Here is a 13,991-nt window from a genome sequence, read left to right as displayed (position 1 = left end):
CGAAGATCTTTATCGATCAAACCGCATAACAACATATGTTGTTCCCTTTGTCATCAGTATGTTACTTGCCCGAGATTCGATCGTCGATATCTCAATACCTAGTTCAATCTCGTTACCGGCAAGTCTCTTTACTCGTTCCGTAACACATCATCCCGCAACTAACTCATTAGTTGCAATGCTTGCAAGGCTTATAGTGATGTGCATTACCGAGTGGGCCCAGAGATACCTCTCCGACAATCGGAGTGACAAATCGTAATCTCAAAATACGCCAACCCAACAAGTACCTTCAGAGACACCTGTAGAGCACCTTTATAATCACCCAGTTACTTGTGACGTTTGGTAGCACACAAAGTGTTCCTCCGGTAAATGGGAGTTGCATAATCTCATAGTCATAGGAACATGTATAAGTCATGAAGAAAGCAATAGCAACAAACTAAACGATCAAGTGCTAAGCTAACGGAATGGGTCAAGTCAATCACATCATTCTCCTAATGATGTGATCCCGTTAATCAAATGAAAACTCATGTCTATGGTTAGGAAACATAACCATCTTTCATCAACGAGCTAGTCAAGTAGAGGCATACTGGTGACACTCTGTTTGTCTATGTATTCACACATGTATTATGTTTCCGGTTAATACAATTCTAGCATGAATAATAAACATTTATCATGATATAAGGAAATAAATAATAACTTTATTATTGCCTCTAGGGCATATTTCCTTCAGTCTCCCATTTGCACTAGAGTCAATAATCTAGTTCACATCACCATGTGATTATCACCCATAGTTCACATCGACATGTGACCAACACCCAAAGGGTTTACTAGAGTCAATAATCTAGTTCACATTGCTATGTGATTAACACCCAAAGAGTACTAAGGTGTGATCATGTTTTGCTTGTGAGGGAAGTTTAGTCAACGGGTCTGCCACATTCAGATCCGTAAGTATTTTGCAAATTTCTATGTCAACAATGCTCTGCATGGAACTATTCTAGCTAATTGCTCCCACTTTCAATATGTATCCAGATTGAGATTTAGAGTCATCTGGACCAGTGTCATGTTGGAAATATGCCCTAGAGGCAATAATAAAATGGTTATTATAATATTTCTTTGTTCATGATAATTGTCTATTGTTCATGCTATAATTGTGTTATCCGGAAATCGTAATACATGTGTGAATACATAGACCACAACACGTCCCTAGTGAGCCTCTAGTTGACTAGCTCGTTGATCAAAAGATAGTCATGGTTTCCTGACTATGGACATTGGATGTCATTGATAACGGGATCACATCATTAGGAGAATGATGTGATGGACAAGACCCAATCCTAAGCATAGCTCAAAGATCGTGTAGTTCGTTTGCTATAGCTTTTCCGAATGTCAAGTATCATTTCCTTAGACCATGAGATTGTGCAACTCCCGGATACCGTAGGAGTGCTTTGGGTATGCCAAACGTCACAACGTAACTGGGTAACTATAAAGGTACACTACAGGTATCTCCGAAAGTGTTTGTTGGGTTGGCACGAATCGAGACTGGGATTTGTCACTCCGTATGATGGAGAGGTATCTCTGGGCCTACTCGGTAATGCATCATCATAATGAGCTCAATGTGACCAAGTGGTTGATCACGGGATCATGCATTACGGTACGAGTAAAGTGACTTGCCGGTAATGAGATTGAACGAGGTATTGGGATACCGACGATCGAGTCTCGGGCAAGTAACGTACCGATTGACAAAGAGAATTGTATACGGATTGATTGAATCCTCGATATCGTGGTTCATCCGATGAGATCATCGAGGAGCATGTGGGAGACAACATGGGTATCCAGATCCTGCTGTTGGTTATTGACCGGAGAGTCGTCTCGGTCATGTCTGCATGTCTCCCGAACCCGTAGGGTCTACACACTTAAGGTTCGGTGATGCTAGGGTTGTTGAGATATTAGTATACGATAACCCGAAAGTTGTTCGGAGTCCCGGATGAGATCCCAGACGTCACGAGGAGTTCCGGAATGGTCTGGAGGTGAAGATTTATATATAGGAAGTCAAGTTTCGGCCATCGGGAAAGTTTCGGGGGTAATCGGTATTGTACCGGGACCACCGGAAGGGTCCCGGGGTCCACTGGGTGGGGCCACCTATCCCGGAGGGCCCCATGGAGCGGAATAGTAATCTGTGACTTGTAACACCCTTGATGCGACTATATCTCCCACGTGTCGAGGCACGACTTAGAGGCATAATCGCATTGAAGGCATGTCGCAAGTCAGGCAATCATCACAAACATCCCATGTAATATAGATAATAAAAGGGATAACATAGTTGGCTTACACTCACCACGTCAATCAAGTACATAAATAACATTACATCATCCAAACACTCATGGCCCGACTACGGCGCCAAAATAAAACACAACCCAACATGCGACATGGTCCCGATCACCCCTAACAGGGCACCACTACTGATCATCAGGAAAGGAAACATAGTAACGTTGAGAGTCCTCGTCGAACTCCCACTTGAGCTCGAGCGCGTCACCTGGAGCGGAATCATCAGGCCCTGCATCTGGTGTAATAGTAATCTGTGAGCCACAGGGACTCAGCAATCTCGCACCCTCGCGATCAAGACTATTTAAGCTTATAGGTAAGGTAAGGTACAAATATATGTGGAGCTGCAGCAAGCGACTAGCATATATGGTGGCTAACTTATTCGCAAAAGAGAGCGAGAAGAGGAGGCAAAGCGCGAGCGAGAAACTAAAGGACAACCTGCATAAACATTACTCCAACACCGTGTCCACTTCCCGGCCTCCGCCGAGAAGAGGCCATCACGGCAACTCACACGGTTGATTCATTTTAATTAAGTTAAGGTTCAAGTTATCTACAACCGGACATTAACAAATTTCCATCTGCCCATAACCGCGGGCACGGCTTTCGAAAGTTCAAATCCCTGCAGGGGAGTCCCACTTAGCCCATGACAAGCTCTCATGGTCAACGAAGGAATAGACCTCCTCCCAAGACGTTCTGATCAGACTCGGTACCTGGGTTCTTCAAGACACTTCGACAGGTTAAAACAAGACCAGCAACACCACCCGAATGTGCCGATAAATCCCGATAGGAGCTGCACATATCTCGTTCTCAGGGCACACTCAGATGAGCGCTCCATACAACTAAAACCAAACCCTGAGTTTCCCCGAGGGGGCGCTACACAGGACTCTAGTTCGGACCAACACTCAGAGGAACACTGGCCCGGGGGGGGGGGTTTAAATAAGATGACCCTCGGGCTCTGGAAACCCAAGGGAAAAGAGGCTAGGTGGCAAATGGTAAAACCAAGGTTGGGCATTGCTGAAAAAGCTTTAATCAAGGCGAACTATCAAGGGGTTCCCATTATAACCCAACCGCGTAAGGAACACAAAATCCGGGAACATAACACCGATATGACGGAAAACTAGGGCGGCAAGAGTGGAACAAAACACTAGGCGAGAGGCCGAGCCTTCCACCCTTTACCAAGTATATAGATGCATAAAGATAACATGGCAATATAATGATATCCCAACAAGTAAATAAATGTTCCAACAAGGAACGACCTCCAATCTTCACCTGCAACTAGCAACACTATAAGAGGGGATGAGCAAAGCGGTAACATAGCCAATCAACAGTTTGCTAGGACATGGTGGGTTAGAGGTTTGACATGGCAATTTGGGAGGCTTGAAAGCAAATGGTAGGCATCGAAGCATTGGCATAGCAAAAGAGCGAGCAAACTAGCACAACAAAGATAGTAGTGATTTCGAGGGTATGATCATCTTGCCTGCAAAACTGTCAGAGTTGACTGGATCCTCGAAAGCAAACTCAACGGGCTCCTCGTTAGTGAACTCGTCTCTCAGCTCTACCCAAACAAGACAAACAAGCAACAAGGACACAATCAACCACGTGCAAGGATCAAACAAAATGGTGCAATGATGATATGCTATGCGGGATGCGATGCGGGATGCATATGCAAGATGTGACAAGTAATGCATGAACCTGGCCTCAACTTGGAAAACCAAGTGTGCCACTGGAAAGATGAGATGAAATCGCTTGAAAATGATATAAAGAACGCCGGAATCAGAGTTACGGTTTGGAAATGGCAAGCGATTCAAATATGACACCGGTCTGCGATTTACAGCAAGTAGCCATCTAAATGCAATGAGATGAACATGCTACAACACCCAAACATGACAACAAAATATATGGCAGGGATGCATTCAAGATGCTTAACAAAAGTCTAGCACTGAGCTACGGCCAATTCATCCATTAACAGGTTCAAACAAGCATGGCAAAAATGCATATGGTAAACAGATCTCAGACTTAGAGAAATTAACACTTGTCTGGAATTTCAGATCAGGTAGCTCACTTCGGAGCAACAAAACTACATGCTACGGAACCTGAACATGGCAAAGTAAAACATGGCATGGAGCTACTCAAAAAGCTTAACAAAAGTCCCTTAGTGACCTTCAGCCAAAAGGGATCAGAAAACACATTTGCAAGCATGTGAACATAGCAAAAACATAATCAGTTTTCAGACTTAGTAAAAACTGGCACATGATGAAACATAACTCAAGTAGGCATGTTTATGAGTGTTTGGATGATGTAATGTTATTTATGTACTTGATTGACGTGGCGAGTGTAAGCCAACTATGTTATCCCTTTTATTATCTATATTACATGGGATGTTTGTGATGATTGCCTGACTTGCGACATATGCCTTCAATGCGATTATGCCTCTAAGTCGTGCCTCGACACGTGGGAGATATAGTCGCATTGAGGGTGTTACAAGTTGGTAATCAGAGTCTTCCCCGACCTTAGGAGCCCCATTGCTTGATCGTTTTTAGCAGCCGAGTTGTGTCTAGAAAAATGTTTTGAGTCATTTAGGAATTATATATCGGAGAGTTAGGAATTCTTTTTACTTCCCAGTCTCCTCATCGCTCTGGTAAGGCATCCTGACATAGTGAAGGAAATATGCCCTAGAGGCAATAATAAAGTTATTATTTATTTCCTTATATCATGATAAATGTTTATTATTCATGCTAGAATTGTATTAACCGGAAACATAATACATGTGTGAATACATAGATAAACAGAGTGTCACTAGTATGCCTCTACTTGACTAGCTCGTTAATCAAAGATGGTTATGTTTCCTAACCATGAACAAGGAGTTGTTATTTGATTAACGAGATCACATCATTAGGTGAATGATCTGATTGACATGACCCATTCCATTAGCTTAGCACCCGATCGTTTAGTATGTTGCTATTGCTTTCTTCATGACTTATACATGTTCCTATGACTATGAGATTATGCAACTCCCGTTTGCCGGAGGAACACTTTGTGTGCTACCAAACGTCACAACGTAAATGGGTGATTATAAAGGTGCTCTACAGGTGTCTCCAAAGGTACATGTTGGGTTGGCGTATTTCGAGATTAGGATTTGTCACTCCGATTGTCGGAGAGGTATCTCTGGGCCCTCTCTGTAATACACATCACATAAGCCTTGCAAGCATTGCAACTAATGAGTTAGTTGTGAGATGATGTATTACGGAACGAGTAAAGAGACTTGCCGGTAACGAGATTGAACTAGGTATTGAGATACCGACGATCGAATCTCGGGCAAGTAACATACCGATGACAAAGGGAACAACGTATGTTGTTATGCGGTCTGACCGATAAAGATCTTCGTAGAATATGTAGGAGCCAATATGAGCATCCAGGTTCCGCTATTGGTTATTGACCGGAGACGTGTCTCGGTCATGTCTACATTGTTCTCGAACCCGTAGGGTCCGCACGCTTAAGGTTTCAATGACAGTTATATTATGAGTTTATGAGTTTTGATGTACCGAAGATAGTTCGGAGTCCCGGATGTGATCACGGACATGACGAGGAGTCTCGAAATGGTCGAGACATAAAGATTGATATATTGGACAGCTATATTCGGACACCGGAAGTGTTCCGGGGAAGTTTCGGATAAAACCGGAGCACCGGGGGGTTACCGGAACCCCCCGGGGGGTTAATGGGCCTCATGGGCCTAAAGTGGAGAAGAGGAGGGGCTGCCAGGGCAGGCCGCGCGCCCCCTCTCCCCCTAGTCCGAATTGGACAAGGAGGGAGGGGCGGCGCCCCCCTTTTCCTTCTCTCCTTCCCCCTCTCCTACTTGGACAAGGAAAGGGAGGGGAGTCCTACTCCTACCGGGAGTAGGACTCCTCCTGCACGCCTCCTACTAGGGCCGGCCGCACCCCCCCTTGGATCCTTTATATACGGAGGCAAGGGGCACCCCTAGACACACAAGTTGATCCACGTGATCATATTCTTAGCCGTGTGCGGTGCCCCCTTCCACCATAGTCCTTGATAATATTGTAGCGGTGCTTAGGCGAAGCCCTGCGACGGTAGTACATCAAGATCGTCACCACGCCGTCGTGCTGACGGAACTCTTCCCCGACACTTTGCTGGATCGGAGTCCGGGGATCGTCATCGAGCTGAACGTGTGCTAGAACTCGGAGGTGCCGTAGTTTCGGTGCTTGATCGGTCGGGCCGTGGAGACGTACGACTACATCAACCAAGTTAACGCTTCCGTTGTCGATCTACAAGGGTACGTAGATCACACTCTCCCCCTCTCGTTGCTATGCATCACCATGATCTTGCGTGTGCGTAGGAAATTTTTGAAATTACTACGTTCCCCAACAGTGGCATCCGAGCCTAGGTTTTATATGTTGATGTTATATGCACGAGTAGAACACAAGTGAGTTGTGGGCGATATAAGTCATACTGCTTACCAGCATGTCATACTTTGGTTCGGCGGTATTGTTGGACGAAGCGGCCCGGACCGACATTACGCGTACGCTTACGCGAGACCGGTTCTCCCGACGTGCTTTGCACATAGGTGGCTTGCGGGTGACAGTTTCTCCAACTTTAGTTGAACCGAGTGTGGCTACGCCCGGTCCTTGCGAAGGTTAAAACAACACCAACTTGACAAACTATCGTTGTGGTTTTGATGCGTAGGTAAGATTGGTTCTTGCTTAAGCCCGTAGCAGCCACGTAAAACTTGCAACAACAAAGTAGAGGACGTCTAACTTGTTTTTGCAGGGCATGTTGTGATGTGATATGGTCAAGACATGATGCTAAATTTTATTGTATGAGATGATCATGTTTTGTAACCGAGTTATCGGCAACTGGCAGGAGCCATATGGTTGTCGCTTTATTGTATGCAATGCAATCGCGCTGTAATGCTTTACTTTATCACTAAGCGGTAGCGATAGTCGTGGAAGCATAAGATTGGCGAGACGACAACGATGCTACGATGGAGATCAAGGTGTCGCGCCGGTGACGATGGTGATCACGACGGTGCTTCGAGATGGAGATCACAAGCACAAGATGATGATGGCCATATCATATCACTTATATTGATTGCATGTGATGTTTATCTTTTATGCATCTTATCTTGCTTTGATTGACGGTAGCATTATAAGATGATCTCTCACTAATTATCAAGAAGTGTTCTCCCTGAGTATGCACCGTTGCGAAAGTTCTTCGTGCTGAGACACCACGTGATGATCGGGTGTGATAGGCTCTACGTTCAAATACAACGGGTGCAAAACAGTTGCACACGCGGAATACTCAGGTTATACTTGACGAGCCAAGCATATACAGATATGGCCTCGGAACACGGAGACCGAAAGGTCGAGCGTGAATCATATAGTAGATATGATCAACATAGTGATGTTCACCAATGAAACTACTCCATCTCACGTGATGATCGGACATGGTTTAGTTGATTTGGATCACGTAATCACTTAGAGGATTAGAGGGATGTCTATCTAAGTGGGAGTTCTTAAGTAATATGATTAATTGAACTTAAATTTATCATGAACTTAGTCCTGGTAGTATTTTGCAAATTATGTTGTAGATCAATAGCTCGCGTTGTTGCTTCCCTGTGTTTATTTTGATATGTTCCTAGAGAAAATTGTGTTGAAAGATGTTAGTAGCAATGATGCGGATTGGATCCGTGATCTGAGGTTTATCCTCATTGCTGCACAGAAGAATTATGTCCTTGATGCACCGCTAGGTGACGGACCTATTGCAGGAGCAGATGCAGACGTTATGAACGTTTGGCTAGCTCAATATGATGACTACTTGATAGTTTAGTGCACCATGCTTAATGGCTTAGAATCGGGACTTCAAAGACGTTTTGAACGTCATGGAGCATATGAGATGTTCCAGGAGTTGAAGTTAATATTTCAAGCAAATACCCGAGTTGAGAGATATGAAGTCTCCAACAAGTTCTATAGCTAAAAGATGGAGGAGAATCGCTCAACTAGTGAGCATGTGCCCAGATTGTCTGAGTACTACAATCGCTTGAATCAAGTGGGAGTTAATCTTCCAGATAAGATAGTGATTGACAGAATTCTCTAGTCACCATCACCAAGTTAGTAGAACTTCGTGATGAACTATGATATGCAAGGGATAACGGAAACGATTCCCAAGCTCTTCGTAATGCGGAAATTGACGAAGGTAGAAATCGAGAAAAACATCAAGTGTTGATGGTAGACAAGACCACTAGTTTCAAGAAAAGGGCAGAGGGAAGAAGGGGAACTTCAAGAAGAACAGCAAGCAAGTTGCTGCTCAAGTGAAGAAGCCCAAGTCTGGTCCTAAGCCTGAGACTAAGTGTTTCTACTGCAAAGGGACTGGTCACTGGAAGCGGAACTACCCCAAGTGATTGGCAGATAAGAAGGATGGCAAAGTGAACATAAGTATATTTGATATACATGTTATTGATGTGTACTTTACTAGTGTTTATAGCAACCCCTCAGTATTTGATACTAGTTCAGTTGCTAAGATTAGTAACTCGAAACGGGAGTTGCAGAATAAACAGAGACTAGTTAAGGGTGAAGTGACGATGTGTGTTGGAAGTGGTTCCAAGATTGATATGATCATCATCGCACACTCCCTATACTTTCGGGATTAGTGTTGAACCTGAATAAGTGTTATTTGGTGTTTGCGTTAAGCATGAATATGATTTGATCATGTTTATTGTAATACGGTTATTCATTTAAGTAAGAGAATAAATTGTTGTTCTGTTTACATGAATAAAACCTTATATGGTTACACACCCAATGAAAATAGTTCGTTGGATCTCGATCGTAGTGATACACATAATCATAATATTGAAACCAAAAGATGCAAAGTTAATAATGATAGTGCAACTTATTTGTAGCACTGCCGTTTAGGTCATATTGGTGTAAAGCGCATGAAGAAACTCCATGCTGATGGGATTTTGGAATCACTTGATTATGAATCACTTGATGCTTGCGAACCATGCCTCATGGGCAAGATGACTAAGACTCCGTTCTCCGGAGCGAGCAACTGACTTATTGGAAATAATACATACTGATGTATGCGGTCCGATGAGTGTTAAGGCTCACGGCAAGTATCGTTATTTTCTGAACTTCACAGATGATTTGAGCAGATATGGGTATATCTACTTGATGAAACATAAGTCTGAAACATTTGAAAAGTTCAAAGAATTTCAGAGTGAAGTGGAAAATCATCGTGACAAGAAAATAAAGTTTCTACGATCTGATCGCGGAGACAAATATTTGAGTTACGAGTTTGGTCTTCAATTAAAACAATGTGGAATAGTTTCACAAACTCATGCCACATGGAACACCACAGCATAATGGTGTGTCCGAACGTCATAACCGTACTTTATTGGATATAGTGCAATCTATGATGTCTCTTACCGATCTACCACTATCGTTTTGGGGTTATGCATTAGAGACAGCTGCATTCACGTTAAAAGGGCACCATCTAAATCTGTTGAGACGACACCGTATGAACTGTGGTTTGGCAAGAAACCAAAGTTGTCGTTTCTTAAAGTTTGGGGTTGCAATGCTTATGTGAAAAAGTTTCATCCTGATAAGCTCAAACCCAAATCGGAAAAGTGTGTCTTCATAGGATACCCAAAAAGTTACTGTTGGGTACACCTTCTATCACAGATCCAAAGGCAAGACATTCGTTGCTAAGAATGGATCCTTTCTAGAGAAGGAGGTTCTCTCGAAAGAAGTGAGTGGGAGGAAAGTAGAACTTGATAAGGTAATTGTACCTTCTCCCTTATTGGAAAGTAGTTCATCACAGAAATCTGTTCCTGTGACTACTACACCAATTAGTGAGGAAGCTAATGATGATGATCATGTAACTTCAGATCAAGTTACTACCGAATCTCGTAGGTAAACCAGAGTGAGATCCGCACCAGAGTGGTACGGTAATCCTGTTCTGGAGGTCATGCTACTTGACCATGACGAACCTACGAACTATGAAGAAGCGATGGTGAGCCCAGATTCCGCAAAATGGCTTGAGGCCATGAAATCTGAGATGGGATCCATGTATGAGAACAAAGTATGGACTTTGGTTGACTTGCCCGATGATCGGCAAGCAATTGAGAATAAATGGATCTTCAAGAGGAAGACGGACGCTGATAGTAGTGTTACTATCTACAAAGCTAGAATTGTCGCAAAAGGTTTTCGACAAGTTCAAGGTGTTGACTACGATGAGAGTTTCTCACTCGTATCTATGCTTAAGTCTGTCCGAATCATGTTAGCAATTGCCGCATTTTATGAAATCTGGCAAATGGATAAACAAAACTGCATTCCTTAATAGATTTATTAAAGAAGAGTTGTATATGATACAACCAGAAGGTTTTGTCAATCCTAAAGGTGCTAACAAAATATGCAAGCTCCAGCGATCCATCTATGGACTGGTGCAAGCATCTCGGAGTTGGAATATACGCTTTGATAAGTTGATCAAAGCATATAGTTTTATACAGACTTGCGATGAAGCCTGTATTTACAAGAAAGTGAGTGGGAGCACTACAACATTTCTGATAAGTATATGTGAATGACATATTGTTGATCGGAAATAATGTAGAATTATTCTGCAAAGCATAAAGGAGTGTTTGAAAGGAATTTTCCAAAGAAAGACCTCGGTGAAGCTGCTGACATATTGAACATCAAGATCTATAGAGATAGATCAAGACGCTTGATAAGTTTTTTTCAATGAGTACATACCTTGACAAGATTTTGAAGTAGTTCAAAATAGAACAGTCAAAGAAAGAGTTCTTGTCTGTGTTACAAGGTGTGAAATTGAGTAAGACTCAAAACCCGACCACGACAGAAGATAGAAAGAGAATGAAAGTCATTCCCTATGCCTCAGCCATAGGTTCTATAAAGTATGCCATGCTATGTACCAGATCTATTGTATACCCTACACTGATTTTGGCAAGGTAGTACAATAGTGATCTAGGAGTAGATCACTGGACAGCGGTCAAAATTATCCTTAGTGGAATAAGGATATGTTTCTCGATTATGGAGGTGACAAAAAGGTTCGTCGTAAAGGGTTACGTCGATGCAAGTTTTGACACTAATCCAGATGACTCTAAGTCTCAATCTGGATACATATTGAAAGTGGGAGCAATTAGCTAGAGTAGCTCTGTGCAGAGCATTGTTGACATAGAAATTTGCAAAATACATACGGATCTGAATGTGGCAGACCCGTTGACTAAACTTCTCTCACAAGCAAAACATGATCACACCTTAGTACTCTTTGGGTGTTAATCGCATAGCGATGTGAACTAGATTACTGAATCTAGTAAACCCTTTGGGTGTTGGTCACATGAAGATGTGAACTAATCACATAAAGATGTGAACTATTAGTGTTAAATCACATGGTGATGTGAACTAGATTATTGACTCTAGTGCAAGTGGGAGACTGAAGGAAATATGCCCTAGAGGCAATAATAAAGTTATTATTTATTTCCTTATATCATGATAAATGTTTATTATTCATGCTAGAATTGTATTAACCGGAAACATAATACATGTGTGAATACATAGACAAACAGAGTGTCACTAGTATGCCTCTACTTGACTAGCTCGTTAATCAAAGATGGTTATGTTTCCTAACCATGGACAAAGAGTTGTTATTTGATTAACGGGATCACATCATTAGGTGAATGATCTGATTGACATGACCCATTCCATTAGCTTAGCACCCGATCGTTTAGTATGTTGCTATTGCTTTCTTCATGACTTATACATGTTCCTATGACTATGAGATTATGCAACTCCCGTTTGCCGGAGGAACACTTTGTGTGCTACCAAACGTCACAACGTAACTGGGTGATTATAAAGGTGCTCTACAGGTGTCTCCAAAGGTACATGTTGGGTTGGCGTATTTCGAGATTAGGATTTGTCACTCCGATTGTCGGAGAGGTATCTCTGGGCCCTCTCGGTAATGCACATCACATAAGCCTTGCAAGCATTGCAACTAATGAGTTAGTTGTGAGATGATGTATTACGGAACGAGTAAAGAGACTTGCCGGTAACGAGATTGAACTAGGTATTGAGATACCGACGATCGAATCTCGGGCAAGTAACATACCGATGACAAAGGGAACAACGTATGTTGTTATGCGGTCTGACCGATAAAGATCTTCGTAGAATATGTAGGAGCCAATATGAGCATCCAGGTTCCGCTATTGGTTATTGACCGGAGACGTGTCTCGGTCATGTCTACATTGTTCTCGAACCCGTAGGGTCCGCACGCTTAAGGTTTCGATGACAGTTATATTATGAGTTTATGAGTTTTGATGTACCGAAGTTAGTTCGGAGTCCCGGATGTGATCACGGACATGACGAGGAGTCTCGAAATGGTCGAGACATAAAGATTGATATATTGGACGGCTATATTCGGACACCGGAAGTGTTCCGGGGAAGTTTCGGATAAAACCGGAGCACCGGGGGGTTACCGGAACCCCCCGGGGGGTTAATGGGCCTCATGGGCCTAAAGTGGAGAAGAGGAGGGGCTGTCAGGGCAGGCCGCGCGCCCCCTCTCCCCCTAGTCCGAATTGGACAAGGAGGGAGGGGCGGCGCCCCCCCCCTTTCCTTCTCTCCTTTCCCCTCTCCTACTTGGACAAGGAAAGGGAGGGGAGTCCTACTCCCGGTAGGAGTAGGACTCCTCCTGCGCGCCTCCTACTAGGGCCGGCCGCACCCCCCCTTGGATCCTTTATATACGGAGGCAAGGGGCACCCCTAGACACACAAGTTGATCCACGTGATCATATTCTTAGCCGTGTGCGGTGCCCCCTTCCACCATAGTCCTCGATAATATTGTAGCGGTGCTTAGGCGAAGCCCTGCGACGGTAGTACATCAAGATCTTCACCACGCCGTCGTGCTGACGGAACTCTTCCTCGACACTTTGCTGGATCGGAGTCCGGGGATCGTCATCGAGCTGAACGTGTGCTAGAACTCGGAGGTGCCGTAGTTTCGGTGCTTGATCGGTCGGGCCGTGGAGACGTACGACTACATCAACCAAGTTAACGCTTCCATTGTCGATCTACAAGGGTACGTAGATCACACTCTCCCCCTCTCGTTGCTATGCATCACCATGATCTTGCGTGTGCGTAGGAAAATTTTGAAATTACTACGTTCCCCAACACGTAGAGTTTTGACTCTTCTCTTCTCAAATTTCACTAAATTTTTTTAGGATCACGCTGGTATCTTGGAATCGTTCCGATGGTTTTACGATGAGAACATTGTCTTGGTGCCTCCTGTCAGGGGTTTAGTGGAAGTGTCCTGGGGATTTGAGCTCTGAGGTGTTGTCATCATAATTTTATCGTTGCAATTCTGGAATACCTGAGTTTAGTACGCCGACATCGAAAATCTCTTTTATGCAGTTCGTTGGTGAGATAACCTCGACGCCACCCAGTACTGGGGCGGGAGTTCGGGAGTATCGCCATAACTTGTATAACGTATGCTTTTCGAAGGTTGAGGTAGATGGTTTCCGAAGTTTTTCTCGGTTATGTGTTGAAGGATGGATACAGCTGGATGTAGGATTTGCTAGATTTGGGTGAGATATTATGCTTCCCCTGTATCCCCAACACCTGATTGCATAACCGAAAAGGTTCGGGAGTTTCATAGGTGGGA

The sequence above is a fragment of the Triticum aestivum genome, chromosome 5A (assembly GCF_018294505.1).
Source record: "Triticum aestivum cultivar Chinese Spring chromosome 5A, IWGSC CS RefSeq v2.1, whole genome shotgun sequence".
Lineage (NCBI taxonomy): Eukaryota > Viridiplantae > Streptophyta > Magnoliopsida > Poales > Poaceae > Triticum > Triticum aestivum.
The sequence above is the reverse complement of the archived record's forward strand: the minus strand, read 5'-3'. Positions refer to the sequence as shown.